Here is a 6,833-nt window from a genome sequence, read left to right on the forward strand (position 1 = left end):
TGAGCCAGCCATTTGTCTAATCCCTTGTCCAGTATTCAGCATGTATCATGTGGCGCATGAAGCATTTTAGTTTGATCTTGTTGTTATTTTCTTGATTCCATGGTTAAAAGAAATATTAATATACATGTAACAAACAAATCTCTATAAAAGCCATTAATAAATATTCAGACATGCAGCATACTAAACTACTTTTGGAGTTTCTGTAATAATCAAAGTCAGTAGCAATGTCATATTAACATGGTAACATTCTTTCTTTCTTTCTTTCTTTCTTCACAGGATCATTTTTCTCCCTTTATGTTGTGGGAGTGTCACTGGGATCGGGAAATTTTGGCACTGTTTATGAGGGGACTCGTAGATCTGATGGCCAGAAGGTAAACCAGTCTTACTTTATTCATCAAAGCATTTTGCCACTTGTTCTATTTTACAATTATCTCTACTATTACAGGCTGAAAAAAGTTTCCCACATGTTTAAAAAATGGTTATATCGTCTTCAGCATTTATTTTTAAATGTTAAATGTGGTGTAATAATGTCAAGTGTATAGAATATCATTATGAATACATTCCAAAAAAAAAGAATTCACTTGAGTGAAGCATTAGTCATTTCTTTAAACATTTTTCAAGTATATTTTTCAAACATAATTCATTTTTGTATTAATAATATCATGAGGTTGTCTAGGAGTTACTCCATTTGATGTGAAACAATTTACAGACTGTCCAACATCATATATACAAACATTGAAATATATATCATGTTATCAATTTATTTATTCTCTTTTCAGGTTGCCATCAAATTTTTAACCAAGTCGGAGCAGGACTGCTTTATTTACATTGTAAGTGGGCAAGTTATTAAATATGTAAATAATATATATGTATATATACTTAAATATAATGTACAGGTGATTCCAAAAGTCTGAGAGCAAATTGAAAATCTGGAAGTCTGAACCTTTTGAAATTGGAAATAAACCAGAATTGTACGATGTGTAAAGTGTAAAGCAAAATAAAGGGTCACACTTTATTTTGAAGTTCAATTATCGCTATTAACAACCATTAACTATTACTTTTGTCTCAATAAACTCCTAATTTGCTGCTTATTAATAGTTAGTAAGGTAGTTAAATTCAGGTATTGGTTAGGATTAGGGATTTAGAATATGGTCATGCAGAATATGTGCTTTATAAGCACTAATAAACAGCCAATATGTTAATCATAGGCATGCTAATAAGCAACTAATAGTGAGAATTGGTCCCTATACTAAAGTTGTAAAACAAAAAAAACAAAATATTATATTTAATTTAATAACTATAGGCTACGCTTCTTTAAAAATAATGTCTCATTAATGAAATATGAACATTTGAGGCATTGACCATGTTAATTCCGTTGCACAAAAGGTCTTTTTTCACTTAAATTGTCAATTAATTTGAGATAAAATGTTGCTTTCACTTAGAAATGAATGCCAAAAGGAGCCATTTTTCCTAGTGATTTCAGACTTCATACGCTACTGTATAAACTAAATGCACACATGGAAGACACAAAGACAATAGCTAACTCTTTGCTTATCACTTTTCTGTAGCCTGGGTGTACCAGACCTCTACTTGTGGAAGTGTCTCTAAATCTGGTGGCGCGAGAGCCTCCCAAAAGCCCCTACATTGTCCAAATGTATGAGTGGTTTGAGCAGCATTATCGGTACATCTTGATTTTGGAATATCCACATCCATGTGAGACCTTACTCAGCTTCACCTTGAGCAACGGAGGTTCTCTTGAAGAAACTGTGGCACGTGGCTTAATGCGCCAAGCGGTGCTCGCAGCCAAACACTGTCTTGATCGGGGTGTCTTTCACCGTGACATCAAGTCGGACAACATCCTGGTCAACACAGAGACACTGCAGCTCAAATTAATAGACTTTGGCTGTGGCAAACTCTTCGAAACTTCTGACTATGAAGGTAGCTTGACATTTTAGGGCATTTAGTCCTATTTTCTCTAATGTTATCTCAAAAATAAACGTATGGCTTGCAGATGAATCTAGCAAGTGATGTTCAACTCTGAAAATCTCTTGCCTACATGGACAGAGTACACAGAGTGCCCAGCGGTCAAAGCTACGGTCAAGTCATTGGGTGTTTTGCTGTTCAGAATGGTGAATGGAATCAGCTTTGTTGATATGCAGATGATTCCCTCCTCCACTTTATCCAGTGGTAAGAAGACAACACACGATGAAAGTAACATTGTTAGACACACACAGCCTCAAAACATCGTTACATTTCCGACGAGTGCTTGCGGTGTTCGGCCAATCACAATGCACTGGGTCAGCTGGCCAATCAGAGCAGACTGCGCTTGTCGGAAGGAGGGACTTTGTAGAAAACGAAGCGTTTGAGAGAGGCGGGGCATAGAGGACCTACAATAATGTACAGTATTTGAAAAATAATGTGTTTTTTGAACATTAAAGCATGTCAACATATTCTGTTACACCAAATACACAAAATAATGATCTTTAAAAAAGCATCATATGACCCCTTTAAGAAGTCCTCATCAACTTCTTAAATATAAATAAGACAAGTGGCAGACAGAACGTCTAAAAAATGATTGTGATAAAAATGATGAGATTTCAGAATATACTTTATATGACAACATTCACGTGCCACATGTTCATAAGTATCACACAGTATGTGACTAACCAGTTCTTTCTTGAAAACTTGTACAGAATGCTGTGATCTGCTAAACCAGTGCAAGAGCAGCAGCGTGACTTTAGACAAGCTCTTAGAACATGATTGGTTTAGGAAGAGCTGAAGGAGGGAATAGAATATCGCTCATGAGTCAGGTAGTGTTACACAATATTTGAAAAAAGGCTGATAATAGGAACTTTTGAAATTAGTCTCACAAAAGAGCAAGCAATGCTGTCATTCAGTTTGGAAATATGTGTAGTGAGAATTTTAAATGTTCCCTTATTCAAATATTTAAATGCAAAGTAGTAAACATTTTAATATACAATATTTAAAATATGTATATAATATAATATGTATAAAATATATTGAAATATGTGATTTTATTACAAAACACTGGAACAGTTGATCAAATTTAATTTGATTTGATTCAATTGATTTCATTTTAATTATAAATATATGTTCACGTTGAATCTCCAAAGTAATGTGGAAACAAAATAAATACAGCATTTAAAATATTTTTGATTTTAAATGTTTGCTTAATGGCATAATTTTTTACTAAGTATTATGAATGAACGCCATAATACTGGATTTGTTTTTCTCTAATTTCTGTGGATATAATAAGTAATTATAGTAATATAGTCAACAGGCCTAAACTTAAAAACTTTCAACTTTATTTAATACTTTATTTACAAAATGCACATATTCCCATTATAATAAATGGCCCATTAAGCTTTTAACTAGAGAATTTGATGTCTGACTTTGTAAATACGTATACTCTATCAGCATTTGAGCAAAAAACTCATGTTTACTGTAAATAAGTAATACAGTGTCTAGTTGAAACATTTGGTACAAATATTTTTATTTAAGGATTGATCCTCTCAATACAATATCCATATTGTTAGTATTCTTTCCAGACCAAACTGCAATCTGAGACGTTTTAAGTACATAAGCAAGTAAATAAAATAAAATAAAATAGCTTATCAGGGAAAATAAATATCAGTGACACTTTAACATTAAAGCAATTTAGTGACAATGTCAAAAGGACTTATAGGTTTAGTTGATAAGTGAATTCTTATGTTGGATTTATATTTTTGGGTGAACTATCCCTTTAACTTTTTTTAAATAAAAGTTTTTAAAATAAAAGAGGCTTAAAGGGGTCATATGATGCGATTTCAATTTTTGTTATGTTACAAGCTCTTGGTGCATAAAGAAGATCTGTAAAGTTGCAAAGACTAAAGTCTCAAATCCAAAGAGATATTTTTTATAAAAGTTCAGAGTCAGCCACGCCTACCTAAAACGGCTCGTTCTAACACACCCCCACATGTCTACGTCACGATGTGGGAAGATTTGCTTAACGCTGCCCAAATGTTCACGCAAAGAAAGAAGGCGTAACTTTTATTCTCGCTGTAGTATTGTTGCCGCTGCCGCCATGTCGTGAAGGCACTGTGTGATTTGTTGTGAAGCGAAACTACTTTGTTTGGCCTTCCAAAAGAGGATGATATCTGCTTCGTCATGCCTGGAGCTGATCCGTGGTGGTCTCTGAGGAAATCCATCAACTTCGCGCTGTGGATCGCCGGATCGGCTTTCACCGTGGACGAAGCAGAGTCCAGCCGGGGGTCGTCACATGTGGTTGCCGCAAGCCCGCCGGCCGCTCCTCACTTTATCCCCCGGCCTCCGCTCACTCTAGGCCGCCGTGAACATTTCTGTCACACGCTTGAGGTATTCGACCAATCATAACGCACTGGATAGCTGGCCAATCACAGCACACCTCACTTTTTCAGACCGATGAGCTTTGTAAAAATCGATGCGTTTCAGAAAGACGGGGCATAGAGGAGAAACAATAATGTACAGTATGTGGAAAATAATGTGTTTTTGAACCGCATAAACATATTTCATTACACCAAATACACCAAATAATGTTCTTTTTAGCAGCATCATATGACCCCTTTAACAAGATAACACAACTGGGGAGACTACAAACATGGCACAGGAAAAACTTCAACTCAAAAGTCCAGACATGACATACTATTATTTCAGCAAATGTATTAATATCAGTAAGTATCAATATACAGCAGCGGTTTTATCCCAAATACAATACTTTTTTCCCAGTTAAAAAGCTGTTGATTTAATCACCTTAAACAAAACTGAAAACCATTAACAAGAACTTTGTCTCAAAATATATTTGGTAATTTTAATGATTATCATTTGGTCATTTCTCACTAAATCTACAACATTTAACAGCAACAACAAACAAACAAACAAATAAATAAATATCCAATCATCAAGGTCAGTTCCCTTAATGCACATGAAATCCAAACTACTCCAAAATACTGCTTCAGAGTGGTGTTTGAGTCTAAGTGTGTCTGATCATTTATTATGTTCAGGAAGTTCCTTAAAAGCATGAGAACTTTCCAGTGTAAGTTAAATTAATAGATGTTACATAATATATAGCTATAATTAATATGATAATATCACAGAATTACAAATGCTGTAGTGTATTGAAGATCAAAGTAAACAAAAAGAAGCAACTTATGCTTCATATTGCACCAATAATTTCACTTGTTAACCATATTTTCAAAGTATTGACAATCAAAATGTGCAAATAAAGCTCTGTAAAAACTTAACTTACATTTTTATAATACTGTGTCCCTTCATGAAACTACTGAAAATATGTCATGTAAGTAGGCAAATGATCAAGTGCAAAGACTGTAAGTGTGGGTATTAGGACAGGCCTATCACAGTATGGTAAGGGGCATTTCCGTCACACCCTTGAGGTATTCGGCCAATCACAACGCACTGGATAGCTGGCCAATCAGAGCACACCTCGCTTTTCAGACCGATGAGCTTTGTAAAAATCGACGTGTTTCAGAAAGGCGGGGCATAGAAGAGAAACAATAATGTACAGTATGTGGGACTTAATGTGTTTTAAACCTTAAACCACATTGCATTAGATCAAATACACAAAATAAAGTTATTTTTAGAAATGTCATATGACCCCTTTAAAGCTTCAAAGAATCCTCTCAGAAAGCTCTTAATTTAGCTTAAAAAATCTATGTAGGAGTCTTAGCTAAAGAGTGATTCAAGACCAATCTAAGAGCAACTCTGAGTGAGGATAAGACAAAAACATTTACCTTAGTGAGGAGACTGACCCCGTTGCTAGGTATGACACAGCCTTTTGAAGACTATGGTTGGTTGTCCAAGAAGGAAATAAAATAGCACCTTTAAGTGTATTATAAGCCTTCACTTTAAAATTATAGGCAATTTAAGGGGGTCTGAATACTTTCCGTACCCACTGTATATGTGTGTGTGTGTGTGTGTGTGTGTATGGTAATGTCTTAACATATTTGATAGGAAATGAACAGCGACACAATAAAGTTCTGAAAGTGCTGTAATTGTTTGTGTGATTACTTTGCTTATAGAAGTTTGTGACATACCCAAATCATCACTGCATAGTTGCATTTTTCCAATTGCCAAATATGTTCATGGAGTTAATGCAATGTCGGTTGCTTGATGTAGCATCATTTTTCATGAGGTGTACAGTGAAACATGAATGTTTAGGAAAGTGCTGTGGTGAGGTTTTGTGCCATCTAGTGGTTAAGATGAGAATAAAATCCACATTTTAGCTCAATGAACCGTTACACCCATTTTAAATAGGGGACAATGGGAATAAAGGGGTTTCAGACAATATCTTTCGTCAACAGTTACTCCTGCTGGATTTGGTTTATACTTCATGGTGGTACTGTATGCCGACATTACCCTGGACACCGTGGCTCTCAATACACCCAGAGATCACATATGCACCAGCAAGACATGCACCAACAATTTGTCCACTTACATTAAGTAATGGGGATTGCAATATTTTATGTACAGCTGTGCTAACCTTCAGACTCTTCACACTCTGCTCTAACTGATGCAGTATGAAGTTTGGCCACTAGGCCAAGCATACAATCGTGGTCAGAATGGTTGGGACCATTGGTAAATATGATCAAAGAAGGCTGTGAAAATAAACCTGCATTATTAATCATTTTGATCTTTTTATAAAAAAAAAAAAATCACAAAAAATCTAACCTTTCATTGAACTAAAACAAATGAAAATGGGGGAAAATCTCATTATGAATTGTTTTTTCTCAAATACACATTGGACACAATCAGGGGCATCATGCACTCATTATTTTTGA

The sequence above is a fragment of the Sinocyclocheilus grahami genome, unplaced genomic scaffold, assembly GCF_001515645.1.
Source record: "Sinocyclocheilus grahami isolate Dianchi unplaced genomic scaffold, SAMN03320097.WGS_v1.1 scaffold258.1, whole genome shotgun sequence".
NCBI lineage: Eukaryota > Metazoa > Chordata > Actinopteri > Cypriniformes > Cyprinidae > Sinocyclocheilus > Sinocyclocheilus grahami.